Source organism: Marmota flaviventris, chromosome 1 (genome assembly GCF_047511675.1).
Source record: "Marmota flaviventris isolate mMarFla1 chromosome 1, mMarFla1.hap1, whole genome shotgun sequence".
Taxonomy (NCBI): Eukaryota; Metazoa; Chordata; class Mammalia; order Rodentia; family Sciuridae; genus Marmota; species Marmota flaviventris.
In genome coordinates, this window is record NC_092498.1 from 217724877 (window position 1) to 217741030 (window position 16154).

At 54.6% G+C, this 16154-nt stretch overlaps 1 protein-coding gene across 6 annotated transcripts in view; it reads right to left on the bottom strand.

The window, feature by feature from the left end:
- Nucleotides 1-14897, bottom strand: part of Kdm4b (lysine demethylase 4B) — a 115384-nt gene extending 100487 nt beyond the window's left edge. For all 6 annotated transcript variants that reach the window (XM_027952587.2, XM_027952586.2, XM_027952588.3 and 3 more), the window contains exon 1: nucleotides 14799-14897. The gene's annotated coding sequence lies outside the window, so the exon portion shown is untranslated. The remainder of the gene's footprint in view (nucleotides 1-14798) is intronic.
- Nucleotides 14898-16154: the final 1257 nt, after the last annotated feature.

Here is a 16154-nt window from a genome sequence, read left to right on the forward strand (position 1 = left end):
AGTGAAGACCCACAACCCAGGAGGGTGTCAGCGCAGACCACCTCCCCCAGGCAGCGAGCAGTGTGCTTCCAGACAGGAAGGTGCCCGAGAGAGACCAGGCACGGGGCGCACACCTACCATCCCAGCTGCTCAGGGCCGAGGCAGGGGTCCCAAGTTGAGACTGGCTCAGCAACTTAGCGAGACTCTGTCCCAAACTTTTTCTTTTTGATTTTAAAAAAGGGTTGGGGGACTGGTACTTGGACTTGGGCTCAGGGGTAGAGCACTCGCCTAGCCTGTGCGCGAGGTGCTGGGTTCAATCCTCAGCACCACATAAAAATAGACAAGTAAAATAAAGGTATTGTGCCCACCTACAACCAAAAAGAATTCTAAATAGGAAAAGAGATGTAAAGACCTACAGCAGACATCAGGCAATAGCCAGATGACCAGGGCACTTTTGCCAAGCCATCAAAAGCGGGCTGTGGTGGTGGTGGTGCTGGGGGGAACCTAGGGCCTCGGGCAGGCCTGGCCATGCGGGTGCTCCACCACTAAGCCATGCCCCCAGCCCTCCCTCCGCATAATTTAGATGAAAAGTGCCAAACCACATGGGGACGCTCCCATGTGGTGGATGGACCTGTAAACAGTGCAGCCGCTCTGCCCAAAGGATGTGGTGGTCCCCTGAAGCGTTCAACGTGTAGCTACCGTGGCCACTCTGCTCCTAGATACCTGCCCACAACACACGAACACAAGAGGCACACAACCTGGGCTCCACCTTCACACCAGCCAAAAAACGCAGACGTGGGCCAGTGCAGCTCTTGAACAACTCAAGGGACCACCTACGGCCATGGGCCATGGTATGCTCGTGTGACCGTGTCTGTAAAGCCTGCAGGCACAGTAGTGACACCTGCCATCACTACTGAGGAGGCGGAAGTGGAAGGCATTTGGGGGGTGAGGAGAATATTCTGGAAGTGGATCTCCGTGACGGCAGCTGCACATAACCACTACGCTGTACACTTTTAAAGAGTGGATTATGAATGGCAAGCAAGCTGTACTAACCAAGCCATTATGTAAAAACAAACTCAGGCCAGGAAATCACTGTCGGGTGCACGTTCTGATCACCTCTGCACTCCTGCAGCGTCTACTAAAGCTATCCAGGTTCCTTGTAACTTGGGGGCCAACGCAGGAGGACGGCATGTCCAAGGCCAGAGCAGACCCTGTCTCGAAAAATAAAAAGGGCTGTGTGTCGTCAGTGGTAGAGCTCCCCTCGGTTCCATCCCACACTGCAGGGGAAAAAAGTGTCCAGGCAATCACGGCCGCAGGGTCCTTGGCCTGCTGACCTCCACGCTCAGATCTCAGTCCTCGGCTCTCACCAAGACTGTGACCATCACCAAGCAAATCACAATGCCACTGCCAAAACCCCACTGCCCCAGTGCCTTCCGAGAGCTGACCTCTAGACCCGTCTGGGGCTTTCTTCTGAGTGCTCCTGAGGGCCGAGGATCTGCCTGCAGGTGGCCTGGCACACGCACCAGGATTAGGGCCACAAACCAATCAGCACTGGGGGTGGCATGCAGGGAGCAGAAACAGGGAGGGGGTGGCACCCCCATTCCCTAATCCGGAGCCTTCCAAATAGTTCTGATGAGCACGGATCCTGAGAGGGCTTCCACACGCTCCCCGCCACCTGTGAGGAGGACCAGCAAGGGAGGCAGCCCCAGGAATCCAGGCAGAGCGAAATCCAGACTGAGCCCTGTTCAAAGGGCATCGGCACAGGTGTGCTCCAAAGAAAATGGGGACTCTGAGATGTGTATAAGGCCCAGAGCCACCACTTAGAAATCCCTCCAAAAATATCATGAAAAAATCATTAAAGGGGGCTGGGGTTGTGGCTCAGCAGTAGAGCACTCGCCTCTCACATGTTCGAGCCTCATAAAAAGAAATAAACAAAATAAAGATATTGTGCCCATGTATAAAAAAAATCATTAAAGGAATTAAAGCAATAATTAGAAGATATCCACGGAGTGCAAATAAAAACAGTGGAGGGCAAAGGAGGAAGAGGAAGACCACAGCAGCAGAGACGGCCCCACGGCACTGACCTGCAGAACGACAGCAAACCCACAGAGACCCTTCTCCAGACTCACACAGAATCGGGCTGAGATAAAGAATGGAAAGCAGGTGCTCCTACAGCAGCCAGGAGAAAGCTGGAGGGCTGCCCCAGCACTGCCCAGGGCAGACTTTAACTCCAACAAGTCTCCAGAGGCCAGGCACGGCGACGCACGGCGACACACGCTCGTGGTCCCAGCGGCTTGGGAGGCTGAGACAGGAAGATCGAGTTCAAAGCCAGCCTCAGCAATTTAGCAAGGTGCTAATAAGCGACTCAGTGAGACCCTGTCTCTAGTAAAATACAACATAGGGTGGGGGTGGGCTCAGTGGCTGAGTGCCCCTGAGTTCAATCCCCAGTGCCCCCCAAAAGAAAAAAAAGACGTCTCTAGAGACAGGGCTGCATGTGGGGCAGTGGCACAATGTACACCCAGCAGGTGCCAGCCCTGGTCCGACTGCCAGCACCATGAGATAAACAAATGACATGTTGTGTGTGATGGCACATGCCTAGGAGCCCAGCAATTCAGGAAGCCGAAATAAGAGGGTCACAAGTTCAGGGCCAGCTTCAACAACTTAGCAACATTCTATCTCAAAAAACATTTTTTTTAATTAAAAAAAAGGGGGCTGGGGCTGGAGATGTAGCTCAAGTGGTAGTGGTTCGATCCTCAGCACCACATACAAATAAAGATGTTATGTCCGCTGAAAACTAAAAAATAAATATATAAAAAAGGGGGGGCTGGGGTGTAGCTCAATGGTAAAGGGCCCCTAGGTTCAGTTCCCAGTACTGCCAAATAAATAAATAAATACTTAAAGTTGCTAAAGAGGAACATTTTATAATGATAAAAGGGCCAGTTCATTGGGAAGATCTAACAATTATTAACACATATGCATCCAATAACAGGGCCCCAAAATATATAAAACAAAAACTGACAGATACAAAAGGAAAAATAGAAAAATTAAAAATAGCTGGAGACATCAATATCCCACTTTTGATAAAGAATAAAAGAACTTGGCAGAAGATCAACAAAGAAATAGAAGAAATGAACAACAGACATCTTTAGATCTCTTCACCCAACAACAGCAAAATACACTTTCTTCTCAGGATATATAGAACATTCTCCAAGATAAACCATATAAAAAACTCTTAATAAGTTAAAAATAATTCAAACTACAAAAAGTAGTTGGTCAAACCATAGTGGAAATTAGATATCAATAACAGAAAGAAATTTAGGGATTCATAAATCTGCAAAAGTGAACAACACAAAACCTATACAATCAATATTTCAACAAAGTCATCATAAGAGAAATGAGAAACTATCTTGAGGTAAATGGAAAATAAAACAAAACTTACAAGGTGAGCTAAAGCAGTATTTAAGGAAAAATTTATAGCTACATATAATTTAAAATAAGAAACCTCAAATTAATAATCTGGATATCACCTTAAACAACCACAACACCGCCACACGTTAGAGAATCACCTGATGTGATGGAGCCCACCTATCTCCAGGCACCCACTGACTCCTGCCACCTGCAGTGGCCCTGTCAGGGAGCTGTCCCAAGTCATCTCACAGAGAAAGGAAGCTGAGGCTCAGAGGCAACTTGTTCAGTCACAGCTGGGGAGAAAGTGGCGAGCCCGGGTGTGCCACCAGCTACTACAACCTGTAGTCAGCACTGACCGCCTCCCTACATCCAATCCATCAGTAAGCAACAGCTTGAGCCAAAACCCACGTACCTGCCCAGGCCTGCGGCCCCAGCCAGATTTCTTCAGAGCCACTGTCATCGCTGTGGACAAGGTGTCTCCCTACTTTACTCATGCCAGCCACCAGCGAGGCCACAGAACACAGACCTCTGGTACCAGCAGCACTGCCAGGCACCCTCCTACCTTTCCTGGGGCCACTGACCCTGGGGCTGGGCCGCTGCTCTTCCCAGCTGGACACGTAAGCGCTGCCAGCCTCCTCCTCGCCCCGCGCGCCCAGTGTCCCACGGCAGGACCTCTGTGCATGCTGTTCCCCAGGATGTCCTCTCCCTGGTCTTGGAGGGCCAGCACCAGGGCTCTTAGGATCTCTGCCCGACGTCAGCTGCTGGGAGAGGCCTGGCAGGCAAACCCGGCTAAGGCAGTGCCCCTGAGCCACTTCACACACGGCCCAACACGCCCCACAGCCACACGCCACCCCCCACCACCCCCCACACCACCTCATACCACTCTCCTATGCCCCCACGGCTTCACTGGCTCCTCACTGTCCCCTGATTTATTCTCACATCCGGTCACCTCCAGGAAGCTGGGTAGGGTAACAGCCAGCCACAGTGACCTGGCTGATCCCCAAACTTGCAGCCCTCCTTTTGGCTAAAGGCCAAACCAATGACCACAAGGAGACCCCAGGTTTCCTGAAGCAGGGACTAGTGTCCTCACCAGCAGCACCCAGTCCCCCTATCCTAGGGGCTGCACGAGAACTTCTACGCCCGAGCCAGGGGCAGCCCCAGGGTAGGAAACCTAACCAGATCATCTTCCCAAGGGGACAGTCCACAGGAGCCCCTGCCTCACGCTGAGCCCTCACCTCACCACCACGGCTGATGGAGGGCAGGGCAGGACACCGGGCAGCACAGGGAACAGGAGCAAGGCTTGGGCCTGACCACGGGCCAGTGCTGCCTCTTGCCAGTCCACGCCCCTCCCCCAAAAGCCCACCCTGGCCCAGTCCACCTCTACCTGCCCCCTGAAACCCCTCCAGAGGCGGAGGGACAAGCCTCTTCCCCAGGCACCCTGCACCACGCCCCGGCCCTGCATCTTCTTTCCTGCCCTGGGCGCAAATACGGAAGGGCATCTTAAAGGCTGCTGGCCGCCCTAGGAGGGAGGCCGAGTCTAGCAACTTCTCCCACAGCACTGCACTCACAGTCAAGGAAAGTCAGAAGCCCAGAGAAAAGTCAGGACTGGCACTGATCAAGGGCTGACACGGGCCTGGAAGTGCTCCAGTGAAGGGACTCCCCCTCGGCACTGCGAACACGGGGGCCCCTTCCACAGCTCAGGACTGGGCACGCCTCAGCCCCCAGGGGGCTCTCCCAGCTGGACTCCACCACCCCAGAGTTGGTTTGAGTCAGGTTCATGTCATCTCCCCAGCTAGAGGCCACCAGAGCCAGGAGTGGTGTCTGGGTGGAAAGGGGGCAGGACTGGGAAGGTGGGAGGAAGGGGCTATGGACCCAGATCCACTGAGCCCCGCAGTGAGCACCTCACCCATTACGACCTGGACCCTCATGCTCAGTTCACCTAGAGCCACGTGATCGGCCACGGAGGGACAGCTGTCAGCGTGAGACACACATCAACTGTCCAAGACGGAGTGCCAAGAAAGAGGGGTGTAAAACATCTCCTGGGTTCTTCCAACAATGACATATGGGACAAGAAAACTTGGGCATACGCGTTCAATAAAAATACCTTATTAGTGGGCTGGGCTACAGCTCAGTGCAGAGCACTTACCCAGCATACATGAAGCCCTGGTTTCCAACCCCAGCACCAAATAAACAAATAAAAATCCTATTAAAATTATCTATAGCGGGGCTGGGGATATGGCTCAAGTAGTAGCGGGCTTGCCTGGCATGCGTGAGGCACTGGGTTCGATCCTCAGCACCACATAAATATAAAATAAAGATATTGTGTCCACCTAAAGCTAAAAAATAAATATTTTTTAAAAATTTTAAAAATAAAAAAATAAAATTACCTATACCTAGAAGATTAAAAACCTCTACCAAAAGACTACAAGAAGCCAGGCATGGTGCCGTATACCTGTAATCCCAGTGGCTCAGGAGGCTGAGGCAGGAGGATCGCAAGTTCAAAGCCAGCCTCAGCAAAGGTGAGGCGCTAAGCAACTCAGTGAGACCCTGTCTCTAAATAAAATACAAAACAGGGCTGGGGCGTGTCTCAGTAGTTGAGAGCCCCTGAGTTCAATCCCTGGTACCAAAAACAAACAAAAACAAAAGAGCTAATAAACAAATCTAGCATAATAGCAGGTTACAAAGTCAACATTTAAAAAAAAATCAAATCAATTGCTTTCCTATAATGAATCTGCTGAGAAAGAAATCAGGAAAACAATTCCATTCACAATAGCCTCAGAAAAATAAAATACTTAGGAATGAATCTAACCAAAGAGATGAAAGACCTCCACAAACTAAACTAGATAACATTGAAAAAATAAATTGAAGGCCTCAGAAAAGGGAAAAGACCCCCCCCCATGTCATGGATAGGTAGAATTAATTTTATTAAAAAGGCCATACTACGAAAAGCAACACGCAGACTCAATGCAATCCCCATCAAAATATCAATGACATTCTTCACAGGAAAAAAAAAAAAAAAAAACCAGTGCTAAAATTCATTTGAAAGCAAGGCAATTATAAGTCAAAAATGCAATGCTGAAGGCGTCACAATACCTGACTTCAAATTATCCTACAGAGCCACAGTAACAAAAACTGCATGGTACTGGCATAAAAACAGATAACACAGACCAATGGTACAGACCAGAAGACACAGAAACAAGCCCACACAGATACAGTCATCAGATCCTCAGCAAAGGTGCCAGAAACATATACCCCAGGAAAAGACAGCCTTTCTAACAGATGGTGCTGGGACAACTGGCACTCATCTGTAGAAGAATGAGACGAGACCCTTATCGATCACCCTGCACAAAAATTAACTCCAGATGGATCAGACCTGGAAATCAGACCAGAAACTGCAACTCCTAGGGGGAAACTCACGTCCACACCCCAGCGCACAGCACAGCACAGAGCTGCTCACGCTCGGGAAGTAATGCCAAGAGTTGATGAAGGGATCCCATCCGAAAGGTCTGCCAGCAGTCAGCAAGGAGACCGTGAGGAGCGTCAGAGAGAACCTGCGGGTGGGAGAAGCGTCTCTGCGTCTCTGCTGGCTGCTGCGCTTCTGACGGAGGATCAGTGTCTAGAACATACGAAGAACTCAGAAACTCCAACCAAAACTCAGATGGCCAACTAGTAAAGGGGCAAATTGACTAAAGAGCCACTTCTCAAGACAAGAAATACAAATGGCCAACAAATACAGGAAAGAGATGTTCCCTGACCCATCAGGGAAATGCAAACCCAAAGTGCCCTGAGATTCCTCCGTCTCCCGTCAGATGGCAGCCATCAAGAACACAGAGATTAAGAAATGCTGGGGAGTGGGGCTGGGGATGTGGCTCAAGTGGTAGCGCGCTCGCATGGTATGCGTGCGGCCCGGGTTCGATCCTCAGCACCACATACAAAGATGTTGTGTCCGCCGATAACTAAAAATAAAAAAAAAATATTAAAAGAAAAAAAAAAAAAGAAATGCTGGGGAGGACGCGGGCACAAAGGAACTTGGACACTCTCGGTGGGACTGTCACTTAGTGCCACCTCTGTGGAAATCAGTATGGAGGTCCTCAAGAGACGAGGCCAGAACCGCCCTGGGACCCAGCTGTGCCTCTCCGTGGCATTGACCCTGAAGAACCCAAGTCCTCACACGACGGTGACACGCACACCCATGTTTACAGCAGCACCGTTCACAACAGCCAAACCATGGAACAGCCAAGGTGTCCGTCGACGGATGAACGGGTGAAGAGAACGTGGCGGGGACACAGTGGAGTTTTATGCAGCCAGAAAGAAAAGTGAAATCCTGGCATTGGTAGGAAAAACTCAGAAGGTCAAGGGTCTTTTTTTTTTTTTTCCATATGTGGAAGCTAGAGAGGAGAAAGGAAAAGAAAGGTAAGGACAAATCTCATGAAAATCAAAGGGAGATCTGTTGGGGAAGTGCACCAGGGGACTGGGGTGGGAAGACTGGGGAGTGACACTGGCCAAATTATATTGTTATATTTTGGGCAAGTACAAATATGTAACATCATCACGTACAACTCTAAGGCACCAATAAAAAATGTGGAAGAAAAAAATCTTATTAAACTTACTTTCACCTGGGCTGCAGTTACAGTTCTGAGGTAGAGTCCTGCCTAGCACGTGTGAGGCACTGGGTTCGATCCTCAGCACCACATAAAAATAGAATAAGGGTCCACGTGTCCATCTACAACTAAAAAATATTTTTAATTGACTTCATCCACCTTTTTTAGGGGGCAGGTACTGGGGATTGAGCCAGGGGCACTTAGCCTCTGAGCCACATCCCCAGCCCTTTTTGAGACAGGCTCTCTCTCACTAAGTTGCTGAGGCTCGCTTTGAACTCATGATCCTCCTGCCTCAGCCTCCCAAGCGAGGGGGATGACAGGTGTGACCGCAGTGCCCAGCTCACCTATTGTTTTTACCTTTTAATGTGACTACTAGAAACTTCACCCCACACAAGGGCTCGCACTGATCTTCCCGTTTCCAAGTTCGCTCTCAAGGGATTCATGGTCTCGATGCTCCACACAGGCCTTCGGTGCCTGTGGAGTCAGCCTGTGTCTACAGTGTGGAGGAGGACCCGCCACGGCCTGCCCGGAACTAGTGCTCATGAGCACACCTCACCCTCTTCCTGAGTGCAGATGGCAGCTCCATGGCACCCTTGGGACACCCTGGGTCACCGTATACTCCCAGTTACACACATCCTCCGCACACCTTAAGGTCCCCCAGGGAAGACAGCTGCAGGAGAGTGGGCAGGGTGAGCCCGACAGCCAGTGGGCTTTGAAGCCACAGCCCCCAGCCTCCAACCCCACCCCCCATTTCTGGCTTGGGCGTCTTAGTGCTGTCACTGCTTCCCTGGGGAACCCAAGACATTCCCAAGTCACCTGATGTGGTGACAGCACTGCCTGGAGGGCAAGGTGCCAGGCACTTGCTCTTCTGCTTAGGTGTGCACCCCACTGTGGTCAGAGGGTCCTTGACATGTCACTGCCCCCACTGGCCACTTCAGCTGGCTCTATGGTCAGAGGGGAGCTGGGACCCATTTCCACACTTCTCACACAAGCCCAACTCAATCTTCTGCCAGCTCAGGAGTCATTTCTCTCCACGACCTCGCCCAAGAGACAAGGCAGCCACGAAAACAAAAGGGGCCCACCCCCCAGGTGCCCAGCTTGGGTCCAAATGCAAACACAGAGGGTGGAGCTGGGCACATCCTCACCAGTCTCCTGGTGTCTGCCGAGTTGGCCAGAGTGGGGAAAGAAGGGACAGAGACAGTGGAACACACGGGCAAAGGTGGAGGGGCTCAGGCAGCCTCCTGGAGAGTGCGCGTTCCCATCCAGCAGAGCCAGCACAGCCCTGAGTACCCTCCTTGACAAGTCGGAGCATCCCTGTCCCCCACCCGTACCTGCTCAGGAAACTCATGCCATAAAACTGGAGGAACAAGACATGGGATGTGGTGGGCACCACCCCCCGCCACCATCCTGACCTCCTGAGGGAGCTAGTCACTGGTGCCCACAAAGCTGTTTTCGTACCCACGAAAGCCTCCTCTCCTGCAGAAAAGTCACCTCCCGGGCCCACAGCAGTCTCTCTGATGGCTCTGCTGGTGGTGAGAGGAGGGCCAGGCGCTCTTTCCTTTCAACTCCCAGGACCTGCAGGGTCACACACAGCTCCCTGGGGACCTCGCACTCAGCTCTTCTGAGCTGGGGCTGGTGAGAATCCCAGGTGAGGACAGGTCACGGTCTGGCCATCCAAGCCTGAGGCCCTTTTCTGTCTCTCTGCCTGTGCTCCCCCGCGCTTCCTGCGGGGTCCTCAAGACCCCTTCCTTACATCTCTGTAGTTTGAGTTCCCTCTAAACAGTCTGGGACCCACTTCTGAAAGTCTAGTGTGTGACTGACTGAAGCTAGGCAGGAGGGAGAGACCCACGTGGCACCAGGGGCGGCCCTGCTGTGTATACACTCGGATGTCGTGCATCTACTGTGTGGCCCTCACCATGGCCCAGGTGTCTGCCAACTCTAGCTCAGGGTCTTTGTGCAGCCCACAGACCAAGAGTGAATGGTCTGGACATTTTTAATGGTGGTGGTGGTGCAAAGAAGAGAAATACTCCCTGACCTGCCAACTGGCCGCCACGGCCAGGCCTGTGCGTGCATGAAGTTTTACGGGGTCACCGGAGACTCGCTTGCTGGGATGCAGTCCACAGTGGCTTTCTGGCCATGGTGGCAGAGTGGGGCGGCCAGGACAGACTGTCTGGCTTACAAAGATGAAAATATTTACTTTCTGGTCTTTTACTGAAAGTGCCCCTGCCCGAGTGGACCAGACAGACACAGCACATGAAGAGATTAATACGCACTGCTGGCCCGTGAGCTCCAAGAGAAAAAGGCGGAGGAGGGGCAGACAGGGCGCTGCAGGGCAGCTTCAGACAGGTGGTGGGGAAGACCCCGCTGGCCAGGCCTGACTGCGAGGAGGCCCTGCAGGTGGCAGGAGGGAAAGGCTCGCTGCAGAGAAGCAGCAGGTGCAAAGGGGCAGAGGCAGGCAGGCGGCCACACCTGAAGAGGGCAGCCAGGAGGGCAGGGCAGGCCAGCGGGGTCTTCCCCACCACCAGCGGCCAGCACAGAAAGGAGGCCGCAGAAGGGGCCCAGAATTTTTTCCAAGGGCAACAGGAAACTACCGGAAGGTCCTGACCAGGGTAAGATCATTTTTGTTTTTGTTTCTCTTATTTTTAAAAAATAGACTATTTTTTAAGCAATTTTAGGTTGCAGCAAAACTGAGCAGAAGGAAGAGACTTCCACACATTCCCCACCCCACGGGAAAGGGTGTTTTTAAGAGCCCCTTGAGGGAGCAGGAGGGAAAACTGGCAGCCAGCTGAGACCCCTTTCCTAGCCAAGAAGAGGGTCCCAACACAAGCCATGCCAAGTAGCACAAACCTAAAACCCAAAATTAAAAACTCAATTCAACAAAGTGACAATGCTTTTTTGTGTGTGTGTGTGTGTGGTGGTGCTGGGGAGGGAACCCAGGTCCTCCCACGTGCTGGACAAGTGTCTCCACAGGGCCCCCCATGTGCTGGGCAAGTGTCTCCACAGGTGTCTCCCAGACACCAACCCTCCACTCGGCCAGTGCATCTGAGCATGTTAATAAAAGCACAGCACATGGCCTCCCACAACTCCAGGGCCTCACCCATCAGGACTAGGCCAACAAGAAAGGAGTGAGTCAGCCTAAAGTGACTTAAAGAACAGCGCTAACAAAGCTGACAGGAGGGGGGTACAGAGTAGAAGGGCTAGGCAGTCCACCTCCACAAGACCTGTAGGAGCCCAGAGCCCCCCCCCCCCCAGCTCCGGGCTGCAGCAAGGGGTGGGCGTGTCTCCTCCCTGGGGTGGAAACAGGGTGTGGACAGGACGCAGTTTAGAATCCACAGCCACTGCTGTCAGAGGGCGGGGATGGGAGCAGAGGGAACTGGGGACCAGGCAGATGGGGTCTGGGCCCACATGTGCTGCCGCGGGGATAACTGCTAAGTCCTGAGTCCTAATATGGGGCGACGATAACCCCAGGGAACACTGGGCAAGGTCTGGACATGTGCAACTGTCACAGCTGGAGATGCTCCTGACAGAGTGGCTGGAAGCCAGGAACACTGCTCACCACCCTGCCATGCCCAGGACACCCGGCCAGCCTGCAGGCAGGGCAGGTGAGAGGGAGAGGCCTGGCAGGCAGGGCAGGCAGCCAGAGCCCCCCCTTCCCGAGCGAGTCACACACACACCCCACCCCACCCCACCCCACCCCCGCGTAGCAGTGCTGTGCACCTTGTGCCTCCAGCGCTCAGACAGGTGAAGTGACTGCCCAGAGGCAGCTGCACCCAGGTCTCTCAGATCCCACAGACTGCAGGGCATAGAACAGAGGCCAGAAACTCCGGCTGCCAGGGCCAACCGACCACATTCAGTCCCTCCTCCACTGTCCAGTGTCCTAAGACACTGACAGAAGCAGAGGCCTCTGGGGAAGGACAGGTCTGAGGGCCCCATCAGGCAGCCATGTGGCAGGTCTGTGGAGGTGGGGGGGGGGGGTGAGGGCTGGCCATCTGTCAGGCTGCCCAGCACAGGCATCCTCTCCACAGTTCTCCTGCTGTCCACTGCTCTCTTCCCAGGGGCCTTGGGAAGGGTTTGATGCTCCCCACTTTGGCCTCTGAGCAGTGACTGGCCCAAGGTCACACAGCTTTGAGTTTGTAACCACACATCCAGATCTCCCAGGAAGAGCCACCCAGAAACGTTCTTTTATTATTGGGGTGGGGGCTATGGATGTGCCAGGATTGAACCACTAAACCATTGAGCACACGCCCAGCCCTATTTTGTATTTATTTAGAGACGGGGTCTCACTGAGTTGCTTAGCACCTCGCTTTTGCTGAGGCTGGCTTTGAACTTGCAACTCTCCCTGCCTCAGCCTCCTGAGCCACTGGGATTACTGGGATTATAGGCATGCACCACTACACCCAGGTCCAGCCCATTTTATTTTTTATTTTAAGATAGGATCTTGCTAAATTGCTGAGACTGGCCCCAAACTTGCCATCCTCCTGCCTCAGCCTCTAGAGTCACTAGAATCACAGGCACATGCCACCGCACCCAGCCAGAAATGTTCTCTTGCCCACTCCTCAGTCCCCACACTACACAGTGCTCAGTCCCAGAGCTGAGCCTAGGGCAGCTCACCTCCTAGCCCATTACTCTCTAAAGTGGATGACCTTCAATGCATTCCCCCCACTAAAACTCAGGTCCCCAGGGGTTAAGGTCCCTCCTCCCAATCTTCCGGGACTCCACACCCAAACTCCCAGGGCCAATGAGCCCCCCTCCTTGGTAGGAGCCAAGGATAGAGGGCCCCCCATGGAGGAGACTCCAGCCTTCCAGGGGAAGGGGCGGGGCACAGGACAAATGGGGGTGGAGCTGAGCACCTGCAGGGAGGCCGAGAAATTAGGCAGGGTGGGCACAAGGGGTCCAGAGTCTGGGCTCCTGCAGGAAGCCACAGGGACTGAGGACAAGTCTTTGCTAAGAAGAGAGAGTAAAGTATGACAAAGGAGGACGTCTGCCACACCTTAAGCTCTAGGACTTAAGGTCAGCTTAGCAGCCCACTCCCCGTAGAGGAAAGGATTAGGAGACTCAGACAATCAAGACTCGTGTCAACTCTCAGTGATCACGCACCTGTGCACGCACTCACAACGGGGCCTGACACAGCACACACTTCCACACATAACACCAAGCACCCTGCAGCCTTTGTGCAACGGAACCTCCACCACTTCCTTCCCTCCCCCACGGTGACCTCCACCAGGCCAGGACGGTCTGACCCTCCCAGTGTCCCCGGCACCTAGTGGGGGGAAGCAGCAAGACTTGCACAGTGTCCAATCAGAGACGCGGAAAGAGGGCCGGCAAGTTTTAGAAATCCTTGCTCAACAAGGAGCATCAAAAGTTGACTCTACCAGTTTACACTCCGTCCTTCGAGGATTTCAAAAAATAAAAGGCAGAGGGGCTGCCTAGAGCTTTTGTAGGTGGCAGGGAGAGGCTGTGGAGCCGTCCTGGAGGCTCAGGAGGCAGCTATTATTTGAGAATTAGGGGAGTCATTAGCCCTGGCAAAGCTCTGATAAAAGCCCATAGGAGTCATCTAATGAGCCCACTTTAGAGTAGGTGCCGTTTTAGACTTGGCCAACCTGGAGACAGTGGGATACCTGGCTGTTGGGACAGAGGGGTGGGGTAGGACACCAAGCCCTTTGCATCCCACCATCCTCAGACCCTAAACAGCGCTGGCACGTGAGAGGACCCAAAGGGGCACGCTCAATAATTGCCGCTGACACAGTCACATGGGAAAAGATACTCTTTCCATATTGCAAGATCGCTGAGCTCCGCTGAGCTGAACCACTTTTTCCCGGTGCCGAAGTGGACACAGATCCCCACTTGGCCTGATGTCATCGCACCCACTGAGCAGATCCAGGCCCTGGCAAACCCCAGGACGGGCACATTTCAGAACGAATCCGTCCCCAGCTGCCAGAGGGATGTCCACAAGGGACCACACTAGGGTGGCTGCGGGAGCAACAGCACGATTATCTCTAGAGAAGGGGCTTCCTCCGAGATGGCGATCGGGCTGCAGGGGGAGGGACGGGGACACGCGTCTCGAGCTGCGAGCGCATAACAAGTAGATTCCTTTTTTTAATCCAAAAAAAAAAAAAAAAAAAAAAAAAGAGCCCAGATTGCACGCTTATTGGGGGGATGCGGGGCGCGGGGGGGCGTGTTTGGAAGCCGCGACGGCACAGCAGGTTGACTCGCGGAGGGGGTGGGAGCGGTGACGGGCACCTCGGGGCCGCCGAGTGTCCGCGCCGGGCGCTTCCCCTCAGCCTCTCGGGAGCCCCGGGGGCCGGAAACGCCGGGGGCGCAGCCGAGGGCCCGGGGTCTTTTCCCCCTTTCCCTTCCTTCCTTCCTCCCTTCCTCTCTCCCTCTCCCTCCCTCTCTTTTTCCTATTGTAATTATCATTAGGATCACTTCGAATAATAGAGGAGGAGGGCCCGCGGCCGGGCCACCCACGCTGTCACCTTTTGTGCCGCCCGGCCCGGCCGCCTGGGCTCGGCCCGCGCGCCCCGGGCCCGGGAAGGGGCGCCCCCGCCTCCGCCCTGGGCGCGCCCCGCCTTTGTCCGGCCCGCCGCCCCGGCCGCAGCCCCGCGGGCGCCCAGGACCGGGCGGTTAACGCCCCCAACCGCCTCGCCGGCCGGGACAAAGCGCGGCGGCCCGGCCGAGCAGGCCGCGCCCGAGGCCTGGGCCTCGAGTCCCCGGCGCGCCCGCAGCTCCGAGCCGCGGCGCGGGGGTGGCATGGCGGCGGCGGGGCCCGCGCTCGTACGCGGCCGGCTGCCGGCCTCCCCGCGGGCTCACCTGAGGTGGCGCGCGCGGCCCGGTCCGGAGCAGCGGCGCGCGCTCCCCCGCCCTCGGCGTCGCACCCCCAGGCCCCGCTCGGGCCGAGCCCCGCTCGGTCGCTGGCGGCCGAGCCCTCCGCGAGCGCCCCGGGGGGGGCTTATGAGGCGGCGCGCCAGCTCCGCCCCGGCTGCCATTGGCCGCAGAGCCCACGCCCGCGCGCCCATTGGCTGCGGCTGACAGCTCCGCCCCTCCCCTCCGCCGGGCCCATCAACACCGCACGGCCCGCCCACCGCGCGCTGCGATTGGGAAGGAGCAGGCACCAGCCTTGCCTCCTCATTGGTCGTACTGCAGGGACACGCCGGCGCCCACTCACGTGCCCACTGACCGGCTCCGCTTTCATTGGATACAACGCACGCCAGCCAAAGCGGCCGAGACCAACCGAATGGTGACTGTGCCTCGGATTGACAAGGGCGCCTCAGGGACCGCCCAACGACCCTCACTGAGGGAAGCAAGTATTGGCTTGCAGGATCGGCCCCAGGCGCCGACTGGCTGGGGTGGGTGCCAATCACTGCCCGATGGCTCCGGATCCCGCCCTGGTTATCAGGCGGCGGCTGAGTACGTGAGAACCAGCACAACATCAGCACCGGGCCCGGAGCTCTTCAGAGGGGGTTCGAGAACCGGCGCCGGAATTTGGGCGCCGAGTTCCATAAACCTGAGACGTGCCGAACGCGGAAACAGAGCACCAAAAGCAACGTATTTTGCAAAGGAGGAGGACTGAGGACTGGCAAAATATAGGGTCCACCAACAAGCATTCACACCCCCAAAGCAGGTCAGCAAACCTTTGCAAAAAAGGGCCAGGCCTTCGGAATCAAGTTGGGTGTCCGCCCAACAAGTTTCCTAAGGTGTAGGGAAGGAGACGAGTTTGGTCCTTCTTTATTTGGGTGGAAGCTGAGCCGGACCCCATGCCTCCCTGGGGTGGCCTCCAGCGAAGTCAGCTCGCTGAGCCTCGGTTTCCCCTGTGAAATGGACTTGACAACATCCACATACTGCCTGCTTCCCTTCTGGGGATGTTGTAGGAATTAAGTGGAGCGAGGCACGCATTTCTCATGTTCTCAGTTGTCCTCCTTTGCAAAATGAGTTGCCTTGGTTTCTGTCAAGCTTAGCCCTGCAATTTGGAAACTCAGTACCAAATTCCAGCGATAAGCCTAGAATCGCCCTCCCTGCGCATTCTGGGCCAGAGTGTGATTTTGTGGCTTCACATATAACCAGCATTTAATAAAGGCTTGACATCATCATCATTGCGTTCTGGACCAGGCAGGGGTGTGGGCATGCTCCCATTTTGCTGGTAAGGACAGGGGTGTAAATGGGGCAATT